The sequence below is a fragment of the Gopherus evgoodei genome, chromosome 6 (assembly GCF_007399415.2).
Source record: "Gopherus evgoodei ecotype Sinaloan lineage chromosome 6, rGopEvg1_v1.p, whole genome shotgun sequence".
NCBI classification, from domain to species: domain Eukaryota; kingdom Metazoa; phylum Chordata; order Testudines; family Testudinidae; genus Gopherus; species Gopherus evgoodei.
Genome location: NC_044327.1, coordinates 47,940,500 through 47,967,729, shown reverse-complemented (window position 1 = coordinate 47,967,729; position 27,230 = coordinate 47,940,500). Strand labels below are relative to the sequence as shown.

General features: G+C 42.6%; 1 protein-coding gene across 1 annotated transcript in view; it reads left to right on the top strand.

Annotated features, from left to right (window-relative positions):
• Window positions 1-435: 435 nt before the first annotated feature.
• Window positions 436-27,230, top strand: part of FANCC (FA complementation group C) — a 169,610-nt gene continuing 142,815 nt past the window's right edge. Inside the window, exon 1 of the mRNA XM_030566699.1 lies at window positions 436-506. The gene's annotated coding sequence lies outside the window, so the exon portion shown is untranslated. The remainder of the gene's footprint in view (window positions 507-27,230) is intronic.

The window sequence follows — 27,230 nt, the reverse complement described above, 5'->3', positions numbered from 1 at the left end:
TCTGGAATACCTCATTCCTAGGAGCATCCAAGTTAAGCCCAACTGTTAAGGAAATGGTAAACTAGTGTCACAGCCATGACCCAAAACGTACCGACCTGATGTACGCTAGGGGGCTGCAAACAGACCAGAGAGCTGACAAACTCCGATCAAGTATTGTGTGGAGCTCCTGGGGGGTGGGCAAGTCGCGGGATAATTCTCAAATAAAGGTGATGTTTTGCCTAGAGCACGTCCCTTCCCGACTACGCTCCCCACGCGCCCTACTCCCCTCCAGGCCACACGTGCGGGCCCATCTCCGTCCCTCCTCCACGCCGCCCCGCCCTTACAGGGGGTCAGCTCCCAGCGCAGCCCCGCCCCCTAGCCCCGCCCCCTGAGGCTCGCGCGCACGCGCGTTAGGCGCGGCTGAGGGGGGCGGGGCGAAAAGCGTCGTGGCGTCACCCCAGCGCAGGCGTCTCAGGACGCGCGAAATTTCCCAACCGGTGGCGGGACGCGAGCCCAGCAGCCACGGGGTAAGAGGAGGGGGCGGGGCCGAGGGGGAGCGTGTTCCCCCGTCGCTGCGGGGGGGCGAGGTCAGAGGCTGCTCGGCGGCTGCCAGGCGGGCGGCGCGGGGCCCGTGTCTTGCGCCGTGTCCCTTCCGCGGTGGCGCCGGTCCGGGGCGCTGCGAGGCCCTGCCGCGAGCGCCGCGCTGGGGACGGGACCCCGCGCTCGTACCCGCACCTCGCTCCGGGCAGCGCCCAGGCCTGAGGGTGTTGTTCAGCTGCTTCGGCCTGGTTCCTTCGCGCTGGGGAGAAGCGTTTGGTGCCGCCCGGTTTCCCCTGCGGGTGTGGCAGCCCCGAGCCGGGGCAGGGTCTCACAGATCTCGCGGCAAGCCTGGCACCTGGGCCTGCTTCTCCCTAGCTTGAAACGGATGATGCTGTCAGGGACTCTAACCCCGACGGCAAAGTTCGTTGTCTGACCGCGAGAGAGACAGGCAACACCAGCAAGGTCCGATCAAAAGCTCTTTATTGACAAGTGCACGCATCAATAGAGAGCAGCTCGTCTCCAGAGAGAACCAGCCCCCTTTTACATCTTAGTATAAGCCTATATAGACAGTTCCGTCGCGTCATAAATTATTCACTGGAGCAACCCACCCCCTTCTTCTAACAACTAGAAACTAGACACCTTTAGTATACAGGCATGCCTAAAGTTAGAGATGTAGGGGAGTTAAAAACAAACAAAGAACAAAACCAGGGAGTGAAAACAAGGAGGCTGCGAAACTAGGACTCTTATCAGTTCTTTGAAGGAGCTGCCCGAACACAGCACATCTGGTACTATGCCAGGAATGCAGCTTCTCTCTTATCTCACTTTTTCCCAGCGCTTGTGAGACATGCTGCTGCTTCTCAGTGTTTTCCACTCAGGGATTACCCACAAACCTCTGTTAGCCTGACTTTGGTCAGGTTGGCATACCTGGTTTTGTCTGCTATATCTTTATTCAGGCCTAACAATCCCCCCTTTGTCCCTAGAGGACCATAATGGGACTCTTGGGACACATATTCATTTAACAATTGTACGGGGGAGGCTAGTAAACCATGACCCAAGGTCTGAGTGGAGGTCTTTAAAACTAAAAGTGTGATCAAGAGATATAGCATGGAAAACAACAGCAACATTCTTAATAGCTTGTAAATCCTTGTCAGTTAAGCCAGAGTGATTAACAGAAAAGCAACATTTTTCCCCGATGCGAGCACAAGCTTCTCCCTAATTTAGCATTCATAGCATTTAGCACACGTTTATTTTGCAAAGTTACTTTTGCTACTTCATCAGTCTTTCGTTGCAACTTTTGGAAAGCGTCTATTAATGCATTAGCTGTTTTTTTAAGCTTTGCAGAAATATTTACAACTGCTCTCTTGAGCTTAGCCACCCACAATCCAGGAATGAGTGCACGGACAAAAGAGTAGAATTCTGTTTGTCTGACAACTAAGGGATTGGGCACTGACTATAAATCAGTTAGGTACACCAAGTGGTCTAATTTCCCAGATGTTTCGGTGAATAATCCAGTTTCATGTGCATCCTCCCCATGGACCCGTCAGGATTCGGTATGTGGAAGCCCACACCCCCCGGTCCAAATGCTTGGAAGGAGCACTGTAAATGTTTACACTTCCACCCAGAAAGTTTTTAGTATATTTTCATGACCACAGATCAGATGGTACTTCTGATGTTTCTGTAAGGGCAGTGGGCCAAGTTTGGTACTCAAGATTACTTCGAATGGCCATTAGCTGGTCATTCAGGAAATTCTGAATCTCCAAACATACTAGATCCCACTGCAATGCCTTCCCAGCCTCAGTGATATTTAATACCATCTCTCCTTGGTGTAGTACTATATTACATTTGTTATTTAACTATTTTAGGTACTTTTAAAAGGCATTGACATTAATAGCATAGGAGGGGGTTACATTATTAGTCACTGGAATGGTTTCAATACAGATAAAATTTCCAGTGGCAGAACAAACTTTTTGGGTACTTGTTATTTAAAATTCAATACATGCTGAAGAATTTATCCAGAACACAGGGCACAGCCTGTAGAATAAACCCCAAAATCCAATCAATACCACATTCCCAAGCATGGGTCCCACAAATTTTTTCTGCCAGTGTACAATTCTTTGTTTCTTCACCAGGGTCAGTTCTTAATGTCCTTTCTAGTCAGGAATTCCTGGACTTTGGCAATTTCAGTGGAGTGAGTGTTTCTTCTTCTTTCCCAAAACAGTCGTGGTGCAGCATCATATAGGGCAGAGGTTACTAGCACATAACCCTGTAATGGCTTTGCTTTTTGTAGAAAAATTTAAAGGCACAATAGATCTGTCGGTGGACAAGGGAGAGGTTACTAGCACGTCACTTTGTACTTTTTCCCTACTGTCCAGAAGACAGTGGAGCTAGAAGGAGAAATAGGCTAATCATCAATAGGAGAATTCTCCCGAGTTGGAGGGGTCTTTTTGCAGTGAGAATCATGAGTCCAAACAGTCAGTCTTTGGCACTTCACAGCGGTGTTGGTAGTCATCAGGACTTAAGGGCCTTTCCAGCATGGAGCCAAGGCAGTCTTTCGTTGGTGGACCTTTACATCAATCTCGTCTCCTGGTTGTAAGGAGTGGCAGGGCTGCTAGGGTCTTTGGGTAGCGCTTCCTTACCTGTGAGAAAAGAAACTTAACACATTTCATTAGTGCCTGGCAGTGTTTTTCAGATCTCATAGCTGCATGGGCAAATTCAAGCTCTCCTTTTCCTGGTTGTTAACCAAGTCTTAACTGTGAGCAGTGTCCTTGAATGGAGTCAGTGTCTTATCTATAGCCTGAGCTTGCTATTTTATTTTATTTTATTTTTTCAGTCAATTTATTCTGTTTTTTGTCCTTCTTTCCTTTTTGGCTTCTTTTAACCTGCAAAGGAAACTTTCACTTTTTACTTATACACATTTTTCCCAACAATGAATACCTACACACTGTCATTATACAGTACATTAGTCTTATTATTTAATGTATGCCACATATACCCTTTCACTAAAATAACTTTATTACAGAACTTTGGAGCAACAGGCCAGGACAAGCACACCCACTTTGAGGAGTTCACTTAATACAACCTCTAGTCCAATAGCTTCCCACCATCCCCAGCTCTCTGGCTAGAAATCTGAGGTAGCCAGAAGGATCCCATGTACAATATGGGGAGTGGGTTAACTTTTCATGTCTTTGCTTTCAAAGACTGTTGGTATGCAAATTTTAACAACAATTTTTGCAATTAACAATTTGGCCAATGAAGTTTCTTTTTCTTACTTAAGGAAATGCATTAGACTTTAATATATCACATTGTCCTGATTTATTTAAACACTTTGTATTCCAAGTTGAACAAAACAAGTATGTGCATTTTAATTTAACCTTTTTTGCCTGATTCCAAACCATACCATCCCATGAAAACACTAAACACAACAATTCCGGCCACAAGACAAACACCATAAGACAGAACATAGAACACAAAACATAATTTCTATTGTGCCAGTAAATGCATGGTACGTTGAATGCTGTTCAGCTGGCATCAGTTTTCTCTGATTATCTGAAAGACAAAAAAAACAGAGGTCTACCCCTTCTGGGCAGTCAATCATTGCTTAAAATAGACAAATACCCTTGTTGATTTCAGGAAAAACAGAGGATTTATCCCATATTTTATGTGTTTCATAGGCAGCCCAGGTTTCAATGGCTCCTACCTTATCAGTTAGATAATTTGCATTAATACAGATGCTTTCTGGCTTGCTTTTTACTTTTAACTGTTGCTTTCAAACACTGAAAGAAAACATCACTACTTATAGTGCCCTTACAGCCTAATAAAATTTCAATTACATAGCACTATATACATTCTTCAGCTAATTTAACTAAATTTTAAATGATTGCAATTAACAATTTCTTTGCCTCAATTTATTTACAAACATTTCAAAGACACCAAGAACTTTCCTCTTTAGCATTTTTACAAAGTTCAACTGCTGTTTTCTCCAGCAACTGCAGAGTTAACTTCTCACTCTCCCTTAAATCACTTGCTTGTCTCCCAACAGCCACTTTTATCAACTCAAATCACCATTCCAAGTAAGTCCTGGGTATCTGAAATCCCCAGGCTTACACTTACTTACTCCTTCCTTCCACTACACCCTCAACATTTTCCAACCTGTTTTCCAATCTCTCTGTCTGTTGCCTGCCCGCCTGGGCCCAATCCTGCTTTTCTCACTGAACCGTCCCTTCCATAGGCACCAACTTATTCCACTACCAGTTTAGCTAGGAGGGTGGGCTTCTCAACTAGCCCCCACCCCTCCTGGTCTCTTGCCTTAGACATTCTTACTTACAAAACTACCCGAGTCCTCCTTCATGAGGCTTGCCACCTGGACGAAGACACATGGCCCATTGGGCAAAGGCCATTTACTTAACATATAAGTTAAAGGACTATTCTTAGAGGGTTTACCCAGAGACTCATTCATCTGTTTGACACTTAAACAGCAAAGAGAATTACACAGAGAGCAGAGGGAATTACAGTCTAAGCCAGACTTTCCCACTTCTATACACTGACCGCTACAGGGAACGGGACAGAAGGATCTCAATTCCACCTCAGAGCTCTCTCGCACACATGGCTTCCACTCCGAGGAATTATGAACGAGAGGTTCAGTTCCGCCCACACTCCTAACACCCAAATGAACAGAGCAAAAAAAAAACAACAGTAACTGGTTAGATAGAACAGAACCAGAACCAGAACCAGATAGTGTTTCCTTATCCTATTAGCACTCACTTTTACTCATGCAGTTCTCAGCATATAACACCAACAGTACCAAGCAAAGCAAACACAAAATAACAAGGGTAAAACAAATAGATGGTGTAAATTCTGCAGGGCTCCCCTCTTCTTAACTGCTCACCAAACTGTGACAAATTTCTGTTACCAATCTATCCCTCGTGTCAGGTGATCAGGCTGACACTACAGGATCGTTGGGGGAAGATAAAGAAAACACACCATATAACTGAATTTTAAAGCTTCATTAATAAAATAATAAAACAACAACGGAGAGTGTTGGGAACGCTCCCACATCACTCAGGAAAATATTAATGCCCCAAGCCCGAAGCTCCTTTCATACTCACACACGTACGTTCAGACTGGCCACTTCAGTGTATAATGTTCAGAGAGGGGGGAGAGGTGGATAGGAGATTATCCTGTTTACAGCTTGTCCAGAATTTCCAATATGCTTCTGCTTTTGGGAGGGCTGTTCTCTTACACCCTGGAATCTCCTGCGGCGTCTCTTTCAGAGATTCCAGTCCAGGTCGGCTGCCTGTGGCTTCTTTGGTGTCACCAAGCCACACCGACTCCAGGGTCACAAAGGCACTCTGTTGGATCTTACTGGACAGTTAAGCTTTGCAAATGTAATTTTAGTTCTGTAACTTGTATTTCCTTTGCTTCGCCTCTGTCTATATTTTTTCCTTCACAGCCAGCTGGGGCCGAAAGCAGCCCCTCCCTGCACCAAGCACAGTCCGCGCCGATTCCTGACCCTGAACGCAGAGCAACCCCCTCCTTCCATCCCGGGACCAAGATGATTTTTAAATTAACCCGTTCCTTATGTCTTTTTCTTTCTTTTTCTCTTTCCCATTAAACATTCTAGTAGCAATGCTAACTACTTCAGACAAACTTTTCCCTTGCGTACCATCTGGATGCTCTCTAAATCTCTTTGCAATATTCTTTGCACATTGTGACATGAAAACCATTTTAACCATCTCCTTTCCATGATCAGTTTCAGGATTTAAATTCCCATGCTTTTTAACTTCACAAATCAGTCGAGCACAAAAGTCAGAGAGGTGCTTATCTGGATGCTGAACACAAGCAGTCACCTTGCTCCAAATTGGAGTAGCCTCCCCTGCATCTCTAATACCATTCAAAACAGCTTTTAAAAATCCATCCAACTGTGTCTTTTGAGCTGGATTATTGGGATTCCAGTTAGGGTCAGTAATTAGCCAAGGTGCATTCAAATGAGCTGCAGATTTTTCTTTTACTTTTTGTCTTTCATCTTTTGTCATGAGAGTATCTAATAACTGCTTTACATTTGCCCAAGTGGGCACATGAGTGAAAAAGATTGTGCAGAACATTCTTTCCACTGCCTCAGGATTGTCTCATAAGTGAGGCATAGTGCACTGCCAGTTAAACAAATTTGAAGTTGCAAACAGGGTACGGGTAAAACCATCTCATGTTCCCCAGCAACCAGTAGAAACAGATAAGTTCTCAACGAGGCTTGTCATATCAGGGGTGTCTCAGAAACATTCTCCCCCATGGAGTTAAGTAACCTAGTGGGGGTCCACAAGGGCAAGGACGAGGGCTGCTGTAATATTGGGGGTGTTTGAAAAGCAGTCCCTGACCAAGTTTGCAAAAGGCTGGCTGGAGGCTGCACAGAGGGGGTGAGGCTGCCTGATTCTTCTGAAGATGAGGGACCATCACTCTGAGCTCCCCCTTGATTCTCCTCTGTCCCTGAACTGTCCCTAACCTGCTTTTGAATCTTTGCACTCCATCAGGTGGGGAAAAACAGGAACAAAATTGTCCTCCTCCCGGTGCAGCTCTGGGGCATATGGTGGGGGATTTTTTTTACAAGAGCTCTCCATACAAACAGCTTCAAAAGCTATCCATCCCTCCATGGGTTCATAATTATACCATACAAACAAGTAATCCATTTGTCCCGGCCTAAGATCAACCAAAATATCCCTTAAGGAGTTCATCCTATCTGTGGAAAAGGTTTCACCCTCCGGCCAGTCTCTAGTCGGGGACAAATGAAAGGTAAATGACGGCCATTGGATCCACCACAGATTTCTCATCTTAAATTTAATTAGAACAGCTGTCTCAGAAATCTCTTTCCAATCTCTAAGTATCAGAGACAACGGGGCGTCCCCCGGGCACTTATTGCCAACTTGTCCCATTTTAGTGAAGGGACTCTAACCCCTCTTCCTGAAGGGACTCTAACCCCTCTTTCCCGGGTCGAGGTAAAGGGACTCTAACCCCCACCTCCCAGCGTCGAGCGCTCGCTTACCTCTCCAGGGACTTGAACACCTGGACTGGGACTCAAACCCAGACAACTTGGATCCTGCGCAAACCTGGACTGGGACTCTAACCCAGACCCGGACTGGGACTCTAACCCAGACCTAAGTTGTCAGGGACTCTAACCCCGACAACCTGGACCCTACTCAAAGGGTAGGTGGACGTTGCTGGATTTCTACGAGCTTCAGCTGGTTCACAGAACACGCCTTATCGCCAACGCAGAGATCAGATCACCAGGCAAGGTTCCTCTAAACTGGAGGATGCGCGCTGCGTTGCCTCAGGGTCCGATCCCCCGCCGGAGAGTCAGACGGGTCCCGGCGGAGTCGCCAAAGATGTCAGGGACTCTAACCCCGACGGCAAAGTTCGTTGTCTGACCGCGAGAGAGACAGGCAACACCAGCAAGGTCCGATCAAAAGCTCTTTATTGACAAGTGCACGCATCAATAGAGAGCAGCTCGTCTCCAGAGAGAACCAGCCCCCTTTTACATCTTAGTATAAGCCTATATAGACAGTTCCGTCGCGTCATAAATTATTCACTGGAGCAACCCACCCCCTTCTTCTAACAACTAGAAACTAGACACCTTTAGTATACAGGCATGCCTAAAGTTAGAGATGTAGGGGAGTTAAAAACAAACAAAGAACAAAACCAGGGAGTGAAAACAAGGAGGCTGCGAAACTAGGACTCTTATCAGTTCTTTGAAGGAGCTGCCCGAACACAGCACATCTGGTACTATGCCAGGAATGCAGCTTCTCTCTTATCTCACTTTTTCCCAGCGCTTGTGAGACATGCTGCTGCTTCTCAGTGTTTTCCACTCAGGGATTACCCACAAACCTCTGTTAGCCTGACTTTGGTCAGGTTGGCATACCTGGTTTTGTCTGCTATATCTTTATTCAGGCCTAACAATGCCCTTTACATTGTTACACAGCAGCTTGCTGACGCCCTAACAGTCAATGCGAATCACATCTCTAAACCCATTGCAGCTCTTGGAAAACGTGGGTGGAGGGGAGGGGGCCAACTTTTCCAGGATTTACTCAGGGCTTGTCTACATCACAAAGTTGCAGTGCTGGTGAGGGGGTTACAGCGCTGCAATTTAGGAGGTGTACACATCTGCAGGGCATCACCAGCGCTGCAACTCCCTGTTTGCAGCGCTGGCCGTACTCCCGTTTTGTCTCGGGTGTAGAGGGTCTAGCGCTGGTAATCAAGTGTAGACACTTACCAGCGCTTTTCTTGACCTCCGTGGAATAAGCAGGTATCCCAGCATACCTGAGGAAGCCTCTCTGGTAATCAAGCAGGTCTCCTTCCCCGGTTTGCTCTCGCGTTCCCCGAACCCCCGTGCAAGCAGTTCTCCTTCCCTGCGGTTTTCATCTGCAAATTTGACACCATCAGCTCAGGATTAAACAAAGACTGTGAATGGCTTGCCAATTACAAAACCAGTTTCTCCTCCCTTGGTTTTCACACCTCAACTGGATTTGAATTCACAGGAAAATGGTGAAAGTCTCTGTATCTGTTACCAGTGACCTTAACTATCCAGCCTCGGGTTAGGGTGTCAAGTGGAAATCATAAAGTCACTTTACAGTTTATAGGAAATGGCTTTAGGCTTCATGCCAATAGCATACAATTTTAGTATACAAATACCCATCCAAAAGATTTACTGAGAGGAGAACAAATAACTTGAAACTTTGTTATGCCTGGTCTAGCACAATCTGAACCTAACTTTTGCACTGTGTAAGCAGACATTTTGAGACATCTGTGCTCTAAGGCAGAAGCTGTCAATATGCATCTTTTGCCACAGTGTATCTAATCTTTTTTTCAAATTGAAATTATTTATATTACTGTTGCTCCTAGGAACCCTAGTCATGGACCACGGTATGCCATTGTATTAGGCAGTGTACAGCCAGCACAAATGGTGCCTGCCCCAAGGAGTTTACAATCTGAAATATAAGACAAAAGACAGACAGACAGGAGTATAAGGAAAAAAATGATATAGTATTTGTCAGCATAATAGGTAGTGGTCATAACAAACCAGCAGCCTAACTGTTATCAAATATATTGCAGGCATCATGACAAAGGAGAGTTTTGGGAATAACAAGGTAGCTTTGCAGATGTTTATGCGGAAGGCCTCCCAAGCATGAGGGATAGCATAGGAGAAAGCACCAATAAAACTAAACAAGTGGGCTAGCATCATGAGCTGAGGGGAGGCAAGTGCTGGCAGCTCAATAGCAAATGAGAGCTGACCAGCCGGGTGGGGATTGACTGTGAAGGGCATTGAAAGTGAATACAAGCAGTTTATTGCATCAAACATAGAGAGAAGTGGGAGCTAATGGAGGGATACAAATGAAGGTAAATGGAAGCAGCCAAGTTTGTTCGAGGTTTTTATTCACAATTGTACATGAAATTTCAAAAATCCACCTTCCAGAAAACTTGAAAAATAGATAGCAAGCAAATATAATGCCATTCCTCCTCTCCTTTACTGATGATGATTCAGACCTCTATTGTTCCAGCCACTTAAAAAATGCCTGAATTATTTTTTTGAAGGTAAATCTTTCCTACCCGTGACTGTTAAGACGTTTTATAGAGGATCAATTTTTTATGTACCTTTTAACTCACATTTTGCTTTTCTTATGTGGTGTTGCCATTTTCTGAGCTTTGTGAGATGACACTGTTTGTGCCACAACATCATGGTGACAGGTCATATTTCAGATAAATTTAAAACTTTAAAATTAGTGACAGGCCTATGAAAATCATTGTCTTGTAAATTTTGGGATAGACAAGAAGCTCTCTGCTCCTCCCTTTCATCTTGTCGGTTATTTTTTTCCTCCTTTCCTATCTCTCCCCATCCATCTTTATGTAATGTATGGGCTGATACGTGTTCATAGAATATCAGGGTTGGAAGGGACCTCAAGAGATCATCTACTCCAACCCCCTGCTCAAAGCAGGACCAATCCCTAATTAAATCATCCAACAGATTTTTGCCCCATATCCCCAAATGGCCCAATGATTGAACTCACAACCCTGGGTTTAGCAGGCTAGTGCTCAAACCACTGAGCTATCTCTCCCCACCATTGTCATCTTTTGGATAGAAAGAGATGTCTTAAATTCTTGCCCTCTAGTGGTTCGTTTGTAAAGTGGATATAAACCCTAATACTGTGTACCCCCAATGGAGATTTTCCTAGTGACAAAATCTTATGATTTTGGAAAAGAAAATCAAGATTTCTATTTCCCATGTTGCACATTTTTTTCATGTCTGTATGTACATGGGCACTGATTGTTACACACTATTTTTCTTTGTGTTTCATCTCTGTTCCATCTGTTCTTGTTCATCAGTCTCATGTAGTCTCTATTTTCTCTTATTCTATAATATCTTTCCTTTTCCCTGAGTGTGTGTTAATGTTTCCGTACATTTGTAGAGCTGTTATGTTTATGGATGAGTACTCATCATAGAAGACAGCAAGTCTGATTTGAAGCTTTAGCAATAGTTTTTCTTACACTGAATAATCCATTAAATTTGTTTTGTGGTCCCAGTCTCTTGAAGATGATTACACATACATCAAAATCCCCTTTAGATACATTTGTTGTATGATACTAGTCCAAAACCAATGTCTTTAATCTTAGAAAACTTGTAGTCGTGTAGATATCAAACAAATTTCTGTTGATCAGTACAACCTGTTTTAAAAAATGTGTAAAAGAATCCCAGACTGTAAAGACCTTGTTACATTTTATAAACAGTAGAACAGCTGTAATAAATTTGAGTAAAATCTCAGATTAAACAGTTTACATTTTCCTGAAGAGGGTATTCCCAGACCTGTTTTTCACAATAAAGCCTTTCCAGTACTTGTGGAGTGCATAAGTGACTCTTGTTAATGTTAATGTTGCTACAATAAAGACTGATAATGTGTTATTAAAATGCATATTTTCATTCACTCATAGTTTTGGAATAAAAATGCCTGAAAACTGGCATGTTTGGTCATAACCTGGTAGAAAATTGTCCCCATTTACCCCCTTCCCCCTTCTTTCTCCCCAAAAATTGGTTAATCAGCTTTTGATTTATAGGAATGCAAAACATTTTTGACTGTTTGGTTCTCATTAAAGACAGATTCGTTGCCAAATTTCATTCCTGCAGACACATTTGTGTACATTACAAAATTTTAAAATATTAATAAGATGTTCTTTTATAGGAAATTTTAACTTAATTTTAAGTTATTAATGAAGAGAATGTTGACTTTAGAATATCTATGAGCAACAATCTGTATATGATCTCTACTTAGAGTTGAACAGTCTGTCCCTAATACTGAAATAATTATATAGTGCTTTTCATCTTCAGAGTGTTTTATAAGCAACTCTTCAGAGGAATGTTTAATATAGAAGGTGGGAATATCATTAGCCTTTTATATTTGTGATGAGGTAGTACTGCAGGTGAATCGAGAAGAAAGAGAGGTTTTTCATTATTGGGCTTCAGTGATCCCCAGGAATACAAATAGATATATAAATATACTGAGGAATAGCTGTGGAAAAGAGATACCTCTATATTAATTCAACATTGCTTAAGATTTAAACCTTCTGATGTCAGGGATTTCAGAGTTAAGGCTCCTCTGATAAACTTAAAGCATAGTTCTACTTTGAAAAATGTCACTGTAAAAATGTATATTGCTGAGATTCCAACCTTCCCTAATTTTCCATAATCCTCCAGTTTTAAAAAGGTAATTATGAAATTACTAAATGAGTCGTAAATTTTCAAATTTTGCAGTTACTAAAAACTGGGAGGATTAGGTACGTGGGTCTGACCAACACAGCACTGTGGCTGAGGGGTTCTTGTCTGCTGCCGGCCTCTCTATGGAGAAGTGCCCACAGCCTGTCCATATGCACGTTGGACACAGTGCGTACCATTTTATTGGCCTGGCAGGGGGATGTTTGCAGGGCTTGGTTGTGTGGGTGAGATCCCTTGACGGAGGAGCCAGCGTGGGGTCTGAACATGTGATTGGCTGCTGCACCACTGCTACAGGGAGTAGAGGGCTGGGTTGAGGGTGCTAGTAGCATGTGATGGGAATGATGCGCCGGTTCCCTGTGCCTTCTCCACCAACATAGCTGAGTACTGGGTGCCTCCAGATCTGGGACACATCAAGGCACCACATCTAGCACAACTGACCCCCACTCCAGTGCCACCCGCAACTATTGGTGCCTCATCTTTCTGAACCCTGCCAAGGGCCAGGAGGACTGAGTATGACAGGCCTGTCCCACTTCCCCCCAGGGCTGAGGCTAAGAAGAAACAGACATCCCTTCTGAAACCAAGAAGGACCTGGTATGAATTCCCATTCTTTCCCTGGGGCTGTGGCTTGAAGGACCTGGTGTGACCTACTTCCCAGAGGGGCAGAATGATCCACCCCCAACATACCCTAAGAGAAACTTCTGGGGGGACAATCTGCAGCACATGTGCAAAAATTGTGCAGTGGGCGTCACTGATAGGCAAGTGCAGCAATTTTGAATGTGTTGGGGTGCTGGATCACTGCCCAAGCCACAGGCTGTAAATTTCCCCATGTGGACCTGCTGGTGTGCTCTAGCTGCCTAGAGCACATTAATGTAGTCTAGCACAGCCCAGAGGCCAGTTAAAATGCAACATGCAGCCTGTGGTTTGGGTGCTTGCCTTCTACCAGATACTCACTGAGCAGTCTGTGGAGGATGAGAAGCTGGAGGGGCAGGAGGAGGTGGCAGCAGCAGAAGAGGAGAGATGGAATGTGACAGGAGCGAGGAGAGGAGGAGAATTAGCCTGGGAATGAGGTCCAGGCCTGAGACTGGCCAAGGTAATTTAGGGCCCTTGGCAATATAGGATGGCACCTTTCCCAGGGCCAATCCTATCCTTCTGCCTGTTTGCCCCCCTAACACTCACCTCCAGTGAGGGAGAGCCCAGGCTCCTGGCTCCGCCTGCCCTCCCCTATTAGCCATAGATGGGGAGGGGAAGCAGGAGAGGTCCTAGTTTCAGAGAGGAGAAGGGAAGAGAAGTCCTGGTTTCTCTGGGGAGAGTGGATGGGGCTGGAAGCAGAGAGAGGTCGTGGTTATGTGAAGAGGTCAATCCCACGTACATGTGCGTGCCTCTGGATGGTAGTACGGGCTCTGGGGTGGGACCAGAAATGAGGAGTTAAGGGTGCAGGAGGAGGCTCCGGGCTGGGGCAGGGGGTTGGGGTGCGAAGGGTGGGGGCAAGGGGGAGGGCTCCAGCTGGAGGTGCGGGCTCTGGGGTGGGCCTGTGGATGAGGGATTTGGGGTGTATGAGGGTTCTTCGGGCTGGGACCAAGGTGTTCAGAGGGCAGGAGGTGGATCAGAGCTGGATAGGGGATTGGGGCACAGGTGGGGTGGGGTGAAGGCTCTGTTTCCAGCCAATGGGAGCTGCGGGGGTGACGCTTGTGGATGGGGCAGTGTGCAGAGCTGCCTGGCCTCCCCTCCGCATAGGAGCTGGAGGAGGGACGTGCTGGTGCTTCTGGTAGCCTTGGCATGCTTGTATGGAGTGGACTCCAACCCCGCTGGAGCACGGGAGCAGGACAAACCCTGGACCCCACTCCCCAGTGGAAGCTTGAGGGGCAAATTAAACCGTATGGAGGGCTGGATGTGGCACTCGGGCCGTAGTTTTCCCACCCCTGCACTAATCCAAGCAACCTCCCTAATTTTCCCCCTAATTTTTTTCATAAATATCCCTAAAAGTCTCAGAGCAAGTTTGGTATCTCTGATAATGGACTTCCATATTCAGCATGTCTCATTGATTTTCATATCAGATTTGTTCCATTTTCAAGAAATAAGATGTTTTCCCAACTGCCAGCCTCACAAACTCTTCCTGGGCTTTGGCAGTTAAATTGTGTTCTTTCCATCTTGTGAATCAGCACCAGTAATATGTTTTCTGTAGGTAAAATTATGCCCTCAGCTACACCCGTACAACCACATTAGTCCTAAGTAGATTGTACAGTTGCATGGATGTAGCTGAATTTATAGATAGGGTGAAAATCAGGCACAGGAAGATTACATGATTTGTCCAGTGTCACACAGGAGGTCTGTGTCTGTGTTGGGAATCAGACTCAAGTCTTCTGACTCCCCGAACTGTACTTTAACTGCAAAACTATCCTTCTTCCCTACTTCAAGAGCTACTAGACAGGTTTATTTTCCAAATCTAGATTAACTACGTGACTGTATTGAAATATTCAAAACACTGTGATAAATTTATCATGGTATACAGCTAAATTGGCATATGAGAGGCTCCAAGAAAATGGATAACATACCACTAGCAAATACTTCACATACAATATATCAAAAGTTCTCATCTGTTATCAAGTGATCTAAATTCATGAGGAATTCCCTTCCATTAGAATATGAGAGCCACAGTAACTCCTCGCTTAACGTTGAAAATTCTACTTTTAAGCAAATTGATGTTAAGCGAATCTAATTTCCCCATAAGAATTAATGTAAATGGGGGGGGGGGCGGGTTAGGTTCCAGGGAATTTTGTTTTGCCAGACAGTAGACATTATAAACATATGCTGTACACGTTTTAAATAATTTTAAACAAACAATGTAATAATGTACTCACCAATGATGATTGTGAAGCTTGGTTGAGGCAGGGGCATAGTGAGTTTGGAGCCTGGAGCTTGCCCCCTCTACCCACCCGGCGCTTCTGCCGGAGAGTGGGGTTGGGGAGTGAGGGCTTGCCCTGTTCCGCCTGCCCAGCTTTCCAGCGGGAGTCGGGGTGTGGGGGCATGCGCCATTCCAGCTGCTTGGCGCTCCTGCCAGGGAGTGGGTCCAGGGGCTTGCCCGCTCCCTGGATGGAATGCCGGATGGGCAGACTGGGGCAAGCCCTTTTACCCCGATCCCACTCCCTGGCAGGAGCACTGGACAGGCAGAGCGGAGCGAACCAAACAACCTTATAAAGGAACATTGCGTGACTTTAAACGAGTATGTTCTCTAATAGATCAGATACCTAATAATGAAATAATGTTAACTAGGACAACTTTCTGAGGAGTAACTGTACATGGTTTTAGAATGTGGAAAGGTCCAATGAATACAAATGTTCTTTTGTATATGGTGATGCCAAAAAGTATAAGCAACTCTTGTGACAGGAAAATTATATTAAATTAAAAGTGGTGAAATAATTTAGTATTTGTAATTTTAGGTGGATCTTTCATTAATATGAAAACATTCTTGATGTAGATGGCCAGTAATGTCTATTTCAAACATTATGAACAGGATTACAGTGGTAGACTTCCTTTTTTTTTACTGTCATGGTGTCATCTACATTACAAACAATTAAAAATTGAGGATCTACTTAAGTTTGACTATCTTTGCGAAATGATGGAATCACTATGACAATGAGCACAGATGTAAAAGTTTAGTACCTGAAGTCCAAACTCTGTGATCACTTAAAATTGTTTTAGCTCTTCAAAAATGTGGTGGAATGAAAGTTATTCACTGGAAGCATTTACAGATCTCTGAATACTGTACATTTTAGTAACAATAGTATTCTTGCTATAAATGTTGCTCTTTAGTTGTCTGTTTTACAAGATGTTCTTTTGTGTAAAATATTTAAATATATTATATTAATGGAAGGAACAAACAATAGGAATGAAAAATGGTATGAAATAGAGAGGACAACTGAGACAAAAATTTTAAATGCTTTAGGGAAGAATATGAAGAAAGGTTAAGTTCTTTTCAGCTTTATTTCCTAAAGTTTTTCCCCAGTTCCTTATGATCAGAAAAAGGTCAAAAAATCTTACTAATTACATACATCACTTATTGTAGTACATTTAAAAATAAGGCTCCTAAAATTACAAACAAATTACTTTGAATGTTACCATGAAGACCCCAGTCTTATTGAGTAAAAAAAAATCTTATCTAAATTTAATTGTAATAGTCTGTGTAAATTCTAATAGTATCTTTCTTTGTAATGGTATTCTTTTAAGAAACCCAAAGAAAACACATCTTGTCTTAATTCAAAAGAATTAATGGACAGTTACAAATTCCTAGGGAATGGTATTAAATTTTGTAAACAAACACATGGCATTCTAAACTTAAAACAAAAAGTTGCTCTGGGTGCCATATAATGTTCTTTTTATTCTGCAGCAGAAATAACCTTTGCTGCTGGTGGAGTTAGTGTTCTAAATGAACCTCTACTAAGAAAATCTTATTCTGTGTATGTGTGTAGAATAGGGAGGACTGAGACTTCTTTGCAATATTCTCTTACAGCAGTGTGCTGCTAGTGGATCATGATTTCATTTGACAATATGCTCACATTGTATATGAATTACATTAATCCATCCCAGTTTTTCACCATAGTTCGATAGCCAGTAGAGACATTGCTGCAAACATATCCCTTTCACCTAGATTGATTGTGACTGACTTTCTGGGCTCCTTCCTAAATTTCTGTAAAAGGTTTTATCTCTTCCCCGGTCTACTGTATTATCAGTTTGTATATGGTGGAAAGTCTAGAATTTAGCATGTAGTCTCAGGTAACTCAGGCTTGATACAGAAGTTAAGTGATAGATTCTTCCCTGAGCAAGTCCTTGGGAGGTTTTGTGAATAGACTGGGCCTCGGGAGACCGGGGTTCTATTGCCAGCTCTGCCACTGGTCTCCTGGATGACCTTGCGCAAGTCACTTCACCTCTCTTTGCCTCACTTCCTCACATGCATGGTGATGATACCTACCTGCTTTGTAAAGCACTTTGAGATATGCTAATGGAAAGCATGATATAAAAGCCAGGTATTGTTAAAAATATCTGAATTCACCAAAAAAACCCCGATACATTTTGATTCCATATATTTTTCAGAGTGGAGCTTGTCTCCAGAGAGAACGAAATGACTTAATATAAGCTGGAAGGCCACAGGTGCTGTACTGGGATGAGTATACATTTCATTATCAAAAGACAGCTTCTTACCTCAATTTCACATACTTGTGCTGAAAAGTTTGGGCCATTATTTTCCTCTTTCTTACATTAGTTTAAATCAGGATTAATCCAGCTGAGGTCAGTGGCGTTACATGGGTATAAAAATAGCACAAATGAGAGGAAAAGGTCATGTGTTTCTAACTTGTTAGAAGAGAGGGACTATATCCTTTCACTTTTAGATTAAATTCAGTGTGTAACAGAGCATTGTTTTTACTATGAAACCAATGCTCAAGTTGATGCATGCTGTTGAACTTGCTGGGTGGAGGTCAAAATCATAGCTGGAGAACCTATCCTTATCCAAGTTATGGGCGAGGATGTTCTTTTACTCATTTAAAGTGATCCTTTCCACCAATTTTAATGTATACAGGTATAAATGGGACTTGTTGACTTGGTACGAATGCAAAGGAAGGCATGTCCTTTTCATTTTTCTTGCCTGCACTGCAGGTCATGTATTATTGTTCTGAACTCAGGGACAATATTGTCATACTACCGGTTGTGCATATTTTTCACCAGATTTCCTCCACCATCAGTCTTTCCTTTTTGATGGGAGGAGTTGGGGGAAGTTTTAATTCTACAGGACAGAAGAAACAACCTCAATTGATTTTGGCCCCTTCGTAAGTTGAAGAATATATGTTTTTGTGGAGCTTACCTTCCAGGGTGGATAGAAACAAATGAATTAAAAAAATATATATAATTGGAATCTTTTAACTTAAATAAGTTTTATTTTTATTTTGTTGTTTGTTATAAATATATTTTAAAAATAAACATGTTTAAAATGACATTTGAATTAATACAAAATATGTTATGGCCTAATTTTATTATAATCCGTGAGCCTCTATCAAAAATCTTGAGTTAAAGGCAGCTTTTCTATATATAGAGAGAGTATTTTTTCCCAGATTCTAACTTCTGAGGTCAAGCTTTATAAATATAGCAAAATAGGTCTTGTACTGTATTAAGGTCTTGTTTTGTTTAATAAATATAAATTTTATATACTGTTTTGTGTGTTTAATTAAATTCCAGTTACCATCCTAATGCAGCTTGACACAAATCATGCACAAAAAAATAATTATCTAGTAAATAATGTATTATTCACCATTTTCTAACATACTAAAAATGTACAATTAATACAAGTATTAAAATATTAAGCTATATAATTGCTTAAATAAATGTATATAGTTATAGTGTACTCTAAGATGTACCTGTTCTAATGTAAAGGCTCTATTTAGTTATAAATCAACATGTTTTAATGTTTATATCAACCAGTGAAAATGCACTTTTTTTTAAAGAAAATTACTGAGTACAAATGGAAGAGTTTGTAAGAGTTGATTTATGTAAGAGTTGATTTTAATCGAGCCTTTCCACGTGGGAATTTAAATAATCTTATTTAAATCAGTCCACCCAGATTTAATAACCAAGGTAGAAATTCAGTCAATATATCTTTTAGAGAAAGGAAAATTATTTACCTGTTACTCTGGTTCCCTGCAGAATCTAGTTGCATACTTGCCCGTCTTTTCAGAATAAGGCTAAACTTTGTCATTTATATTTCAGTATAATTTATGCTTATAAATTAAGGAGTTTCTTGCTTTCTGTTAATCAGAGACCTGGAAGGGAACATTCTGGAAGGCACTGACAAGCCAGTGGTTAATTGGTGTGAAAAACACCCCTACTTGTGGTTTAAAGGGTTGAAACTCAGGCAGGATCTCTCTTTTTCCAATCTCGTGGTGGAAACCTGAGACCCAGTCCAGTCAAATTATACTTCCAGAGAAACCAAATTTACAGGTAAGTAATTTCCCCTTACTCTAATCAAGTGGTTTGCTCCCCCCCCCCCAAAAAAAACTCTAAAAAATACCCCCTCTCTCCAAAATCCCCTCAAACTCTGACACTTATCTAAGTTCAAATTGTTCCTTCTGAAGAACTATCTGTCCTGTGAGAGGGAACAAGGAGAAAAAAAGGCTTTATCTATTTTCTGCTCCTTGGTTTAGGGTAAAAACAAACAAAAACCAGTCTGTACAGTCTTATTGTGTCTGGGGTCAAAGTACTCATCAAACTCTTTTATTAGGGCTTGGCTACACTTGAAACTCCAAAGTGCTGCTGTGGGAGCGCTCCCGTGGTAGCGCTTTGAAGTGCGAGTGTGGTCGCTGTGCCAGTGCTGGGAGAGAGCTCTCCCAGCGTTGCAGGTACTCCACCTCCCCGTGGGGATTAGCTTGCAGCGCTGGGGCACTGTTTACACTGGTGCTTTGCAGCACTGTAACTTGCTGCGCTCAGAGGTATGTTTTTTCACACCCCTGAGCGAGAAAGTTGCAGCGCTGTAAAGCGCCAGTGTAGCCAAGGCCTTAGAAGTTTTAGAGTTTTGGGCATTATTACTGGCAACAAAGTCTCACTTACTACTTGTACTTTTTCCTCAGGGAGATAGTAAGAAAGCTTTATCTTTGTTTTATCATGTGTTATCCCACACGTTCAGCTCTGTATATAGACTCAATTCTTGTTTCCATTCTTTTGCAAGGTTTTTGTTTGGAAATCCAGTATTTCCAATAGTCTGAGTCCTCTATGCTGCCTGTTTGCTCTGGTTCTAGGTGTTGCTTTGTTGGTCTGTTAATCACACTCTCTTCCTTGATGTAGGTCTCACTAGACCAGTGATTCTCAACCTATTTACTATTGTGGACTGCATTCAATACTACCTGTATGGCCTTGAAGATGTCACAGCTGTGTGCTGATTGGGCTGCAAGCAGTCCGCTGGTCGCAGGTTGACAACCACTGCACTAGACTAACTGCTGCCAATGTATACCAGGTGCTGGATAATAATATAAAAGTACTCCATGCTTGTAAATCTAAACTAGCTCCTTATTAAGTGAACTATTTACAGAGTTTCTGCAACTGCCTTCCAGTCATGTGCAGACTGACTGACTTTCCTGATGCCTCCTCTAAACTCTTGCCTCCTGCAAATTGTGCTCATTCCTCCAAGTTCCATGCAGGTTACTACATGCCCTAAGTGATTCTCCCTGGAAAGAAAACAAAGTGAGCTTGATATCTTTCAGACAGGCATATTGGACTATGGTCCTTGGGATCAGACACTCTGACAGTTCATGTCCCATTTATCTTAGTGATACAATGGGAATATTTATGGAAATCTGAGATTTTTCAGAGTCATCAGAAAAGTTGATTTATAATCCTGACTGCTGCCAGACACTATACAAATGAATATAGATTATATGGCAAGATGAAGAAGTCCATGAAGTACAGCAGGAGAAAATACCTCTTTGCTAGTGGTAGCTAATGTGAGTTCTGAGTCAGTAGTTGCTTTTTGTTGCCTCAGAACTAACTGCAGGTCTCTAAACCAGCTGTGTCCAGAGTGAAAACTCTGAACTGATGTGGAAAAATTGGAAAGAGTCCAGCGGAGGGCAACAGAAATGTTTAGGGGGCTGGAGCACATGACTTATGAGGAGAGGCTGAGGGAACTAGTATTGTTTAGTCTGCAGAAGAGAAGAATGAGGGGGGATTTGATAGCTGCTTTCAACTACCTAAAAGCGGGTTCCAAAGAGGATGGATCTAGACTGCTCTCAGTGGCAGCAGATGACAGAACAAGGAGCAATGGTCTCAAGTTGCAGTGGAGGAGGTTTAGGTTGGATATTAGGAAAACCTTTTTCACTCAGAGAGTGGTGAAGCACTGGAATGGCTTATCTAGGGAGGTGATGGAGTCCCCTTCCTTAGAGGTTTTTAAGGTCAGGCTAGACAGAGCCCTGGCTGGAATGATTTAGTTGGGAATTGGTCCTGCGTTGAGCAGGGGGTTGGACTAGATGACCTCCTGAGGTCCCTTCCAACCCTGGTATTCTCTGATTCTGTGATTCTATGAACTGGAGCCAAGCTCTCTCAAATTGGGAGCAAAAAGGCTACCAATAACTTTGTTCAACTGGGTTACTGGACATTGACCAGAGGTGGGTACCCTGTGGTGATAAGCCAGAATTTCAGGAACAGCTTTGTCCCTTCCCCAGATAGCAACCCATTTAATGGCACAATGTAAATGAAATCATCCATCATCTACATCAGGTGGAACAGGGAGTGGAGGTGCAGTGCAGCAATTTCTAGTCTCAGAATCAGGGACAAATGGAGCAGGGCCCTGCCTGAAACATCTAAATAAGTTCCTAGTGGAGGCTTGTCTTCAAAACATTCCCATTTTACCATCCTCAGACAGTTCTTATGTTTTGCAGATGGGTGGCAGCCTTTTTTCCCCCTCCAACTTTGATCATTACCATTTGATCTTTGTTCCCAGGCTCTCTCTAGGATCATGGTAGCAATAATATTGGTTTTAGGGAAGAAGGCAATTCATTTATCTTTTCCTGGACAATTTTTCTCATCAGGGTTCTGTAGAGATATAAAACAGAAGCAAACATATAGTGATAATAATCAGGGGGTAGCCTTGTTAGTCTGTATCCGCAAAAACAACAAGGTGTCTGGTGGCACCTTAAAGACTAACAGATTTATCTGGGCATAAACTTTCGTGGGTAAAAAAACACTTCTTCAGATGCATGGAGTGAAAATTACAGATGCAGGCGTTATATATTGACACATGAAGAGAAGGGAGTTACCTCACAAGTGGAGAACCAGTGTTGATAGGGCCAATTTGATCAAGGTGGATGTAGTCCACTCCCAATAATTGATGAGGAGGTGTCAATTCCAGGAGAGGCAATGGGTCGTGGAACATCTTGGATTCAAGACAAACAGGCACACAATACCAGGAAAGTCAATCATAAACCTGGGCTGAGAATGAGTACAAGGTCTTATATTAGAAGAATGTTAAGAGAAGGTGAAGATTGCCATAATGGAAAACAAGTGGTGTCACAAAAATCGGATACTTATTGTAGCCTATTGGGAATTCTGATCTTATACATAAGCATGTTTCAGTGATTCAGAATTCTTATGATATGAAACCACTAATTCTGGGTATCCCCTTTCCATCTTGTCCTGTCTCATCCATTTGCAGAAAGCTGGACCCAGTTGTATAACAGCCGAATTCCCATGTTGATAAATGAAGAGAAACAGGTTTTTTTAAAGGATTTGCCTGATTCAATTCAGGGAATGGGTACCAGAAAGAGAACACAGTAGCTACCAGATGGAAAACAATGAATCAGTGAGGTCTCAGAGTACTGCTCCTTCCATGGTAACAGACATATTCTGCTGGTGACAATCAGTGTCTGTTTGTATTTTTTTGTCGTTATTATGAAAACCCTATCAGCACTATCCCAGAGAGAAATTCTCTTGTCCTGGGCCTAACAAAGTTCTGATCTCTATGTGCACTGCCTGCCAAGGGAGAGATGAACATTAAGACTTACATGCAGAGATGCATTTAGAGGAGTGGCTTCTATACCCAGGAATATCTCACTAAACATAAAACAATTTGTTGGGCTGGTGAACAACTTCTTTGTATTTGGAAACAGTAAATTAAGTGCCTCTGTATCAGGGCCTGGGATGTGAGGTGGTGAACGACATTGTTCAAAGCTGGGCAGGGTCCCTACTATAAGTCTTCCCATCATTTCCACTGCTCCCCAGGGAAATACAAAAGATGGGAATGAAAGAGTTGCAGTAATACTGTTTATGCTGCTGTGGCTCTCAAACTTGATTAATTTATCATTGGAAATTTAGATGTCTCTGTCTCATAGAGGAGGTCTGCTATTGCAAAACAAGTCCTCCACTGGGACCAGACAAGTTTAAAATGAATATTTGGAAGAAGTAATTATACTCATGTACCCCGAAAATAAATCAACATATAGAACTTATTCTACTGGGTCATAAAAAGTCCATAGTTTAATTACCGTGTTTAATCAGTGAAACATAGCCTTGAATGGCCATAGCATAGGAGAGCTTTATTGTATCCAAGCAAAAAAGGTCAATTCTCTGTAGTATGTTCTCAGCACATTTAAGAAAAGGACATCTTTGTACAGATCCCAACATTAAATGTTTCCTTGCAACTCCACAAGGTCATAGAGCACATCCGTGGAACTTCAGTGTGCTCCTTAGAGCACTACCAAGATTGAATCCTGGCAGGAGATGTCCATATACTTCCTGTCCATTAAAGTAGGCCTCCCAATAGCTACTAAGCCTGATTAGATGAGTTTGTTGTTTTGAAGCTGAGGGCTCTCTCTCAAAACACCCAACTGTGCTTCTAATTCAGACAGGTAGTTCTCACAACTTTCATAGCATTCATTCCCTAAATAAACTTAAGAAATACTCTTTCTTTGGTTAAGCATCAAAGGGTAGGCCTACACTTATGGTGGTGTGTAGAGTACAGACACTGTACTCTTAGCATGATATAAATAACAGTGTAAAAACAGTGAGGCACTTCATAGGTGGGAAGAGTACAGACACACCAGAATCCTAGGGTATATACTGTACACATCTCTTTACACCCCCAAGCAGTGCCTTCCATGCCTACAGTGCTATTTTTAGCAGTGTAGTGTCCCACTGCCAGAGCTTTTCCCTGCTACCGTGGAAGATTCCAGCAGCAGGAAAAGGCTCTGGCAGGAGGGAGACAGTGGTGAAAGGCTCCAGCTGCTGGAGCCTTTCACTGTGGCCTCCCTTCTGCCAGAGCCTTTCACTGCCATGTGTAGCTACACACTGCAGTGTGGACTCAGCCTACCTTTTTCTGAAACATTTAGCTACATGTACCCTAAATGTCACCGCAAGTGTAGACAAGACCAAAGTCTAGTCTTTAGGAGCACTGTCAATCTCAGGGCAGAGTAGTCATGTCTCCCATATTCAGATTTGCTAGATAGCCGTTAGTTCACCAAGTTCCATATATTGGTCATCGAGTCTTAGCCGATGACATTTCCTTTATTTTGGCAGAAGTCTTCTAAGCGCCTTAGTGCCCAGGGGAAGATGGAGGAGATATTTATATAAGATCTGCCTCAGTTTGGATGTCCATAATTAAAGAATGATCCTGTTTCTCACCCTTGAGGCACATTGCTACGAACAGTTTATTGTAATGCATCTGTAGACCTTAGCACAAAGAAGAGTAGGAAAATTTACTCATGCTTACCTGAACATTTCCTTTCTTTAAGTAATAATATCCACAGATCTGGCCCACCCTGGAGACAAATGGATCCAGAGTAGTGATGGAAACTGACATCCAAGGATGTGGGTTTTGTTGTCATTACCATTCGCTGCAGTAGAAGAAATTGTGTTTTTCCTCAAAGTATTTTTAAAACAGTCTGTACTTTTCAGAAAGTAAATCTGAATTATCCTGGCTTTGGAAGTTATCTCATCTGGAGGGAATTCAGGAGCTGGGGCATTCCTTTGCTGCCAGTGACTTACGGGTCCAGTTCTGTCTTTACGCTGCATGCAGGCTGACATTGTAATAGATCTGTGAACTTGTTACCTGAAGAAAGGAAATTTTCAGATAAACATGGATACATTTTCCAATTCTTTTGCTTAAATCCAGACTTCATTTCCCTTGTATATAATTGTGGTCTGTTTCCATGTACAGATTTTCTTTCAGAGAGTCCTGCTTTTTGTCTCTAATCACTTTCGTAAGCCTCATCATACCACTTAAACTTAATTCTCATTTTGTGAGGTTTACTAAAATTACTCATTTTCTTTCCCTAAACTAGATTTTTTCTGAAACTATTTCTCTGAAGTACTTTATATACTGTGCTATTGCTTTGTTACTCTTTTCTTTCTTCCATTGACATGATTGTTGACTCTCTCCATCCATCACTCTCTTCCACCCTTCAATCTTTTGCCCCTTTCTCCCATTTCAAAATCCATCCTGCTGATCCCCAGCCCTGGCTTATCCCCAACATCTGCTTCCTTTGTTCCTGCTCTCACACTGTGGAGTGATTTTGGTGGAAATCCTATGATCAGGCTGACTTCACTACATATTTGTTCTCTATTTGAGTTCTGCCATCTTCCTAGCTAATTGTATCTCACGCCCACAATCCCATATGCGTTTTCGCTACCTTTGACCCTATCCTCAAACCCTCTTCTCCTCTGCCTCCACTTCTCTCTCTCTCTGATTTCTTCCAAGAGAAAATTTACAAAATATGACGTAACCTTCACTGTCTCCTCAACTTGCCTTCTCCTTTTCTCCTACAAATCTTGCATCCATCACAGATGCAGAAATTTCTTGTTTGCTTTCCTCCTCTGACTCCTCCACTTGTCACAATGACCTCATCTCATCTCCTGATCTTCCTTTTGCCCACTCTCAACCACTCCCTTATTCTTCTTAACTGCTCTATTTCTTCTGGCTCTTTCTCCCTCACAATACATGCATTCTCTAGTCTTTCCGATCTTGGGGGAAAAACCCACCCAATTACCACCCTATCTTTCTTCTCCCTTTCATCTCTAAACTCATTGAATGCGTTGTCTACAAGTGCTGTCTGGAGTTCCTCTCCTCCAATGCCATCCTAAATCCTCTCCAATCCAGCTTCCTTCTCTTGCATTTCACTGAAACCGTTCTTGCCAAAATGTCTAATTACTTCTTCCTAGCTAAAGCTTAGGACTAGTACTGCATTCTCATCCTTCTTGACCTGTCAGCCGCCTTCAACACATTTAACCATGTTCTTCTTGAAATCTTGTCTTCTGTAACTGTCTTCTCTTGGTTTTCCTCTTACCTCTCTAATCACACGTTCAGTGTCCTTTGGAGGATGTTCTTCTTCCTCCAACTCTCTGTGGGGGTCCCGCAGGGTTCTGTCCTGGGTTCCCTGTTTTTCCCCCCTCTACACCTTATACCTTGGCGACCTCATCAGCAAACAAATTCAACTACCCTCTACATATGATGACTCACAGATGTACTTCTTTATTCCAGCACCTATCCCCTTTTGTTCAAACTAAAATCTGGGCCTGTCTCTCTGATATCTCCTTATGGATGTCTAGCTTGCGGCTCAAGATAAACAGGGCTAAAACAGAGGTATTAATCTTTTCCCTCAAACCCTTCCCTCTAATCCTTTCTCCATTATTGTGGACAACACCATCAACTTGCCTGTCTCTCAGGCCTGTAACCTGGGCATCATCTGTGACTCAGACCTCTGTCCATGTCCTCACATCCAGGCTATGTCTAAGTCTCTAAAAATGGCCTTTTTTATCCATCCACACAGTTAAAACTCTTCTCAGAGCTACTTGGTATGCTAAGCACAAGGTGGGATATTAGTTTACATATATTTTTGATGAGATTACAAGTTTGATAAAGGTAATAGTGTTGATATAATATACTTAGACTTCTAGAAGGCATTTGACTTGGTACCACATACAGTTTTGATTAAAAAACTAGAATGATATAAAATTAATATGGCATACATTAAATGGGTTAAAAACTGGCTAATGGATCTCAAAATATAGTTGTAAATGGGGAATCATCATTGAATGGGTAGGGGTGTTTCTAGTGGAGCTCTGCAGTTGTCCATTCTTGGCCCTATGATATTTAACATTTTTGTCAATGACTTGGAAGGAAACATAAAATCATCACTGATAAAGTTTGCAGATGACACAAAAATTGGGGTAGTGGTAATTAATGAAGAGGACTAGTCACTTATACAGAGCACTCTGAATTGCTTGGTAAGTTGGGTGCAAGGAAACAATATGTGTTTTAATATGAGTAAATGTAGGAACAAAGAATGCAGGTCATACTTACAGGTTGGGGGATCCTATCCTGGGAAGTAGTGACTCTGGAAAGGATTTGAGAGTCATGCAATGATGGATAATTAGCTGAACATGTGCTCCCAGAGCAATACAGTGGTCAAAAGGGCTAATGCACTCCTCAGTTACATAAAGCAGG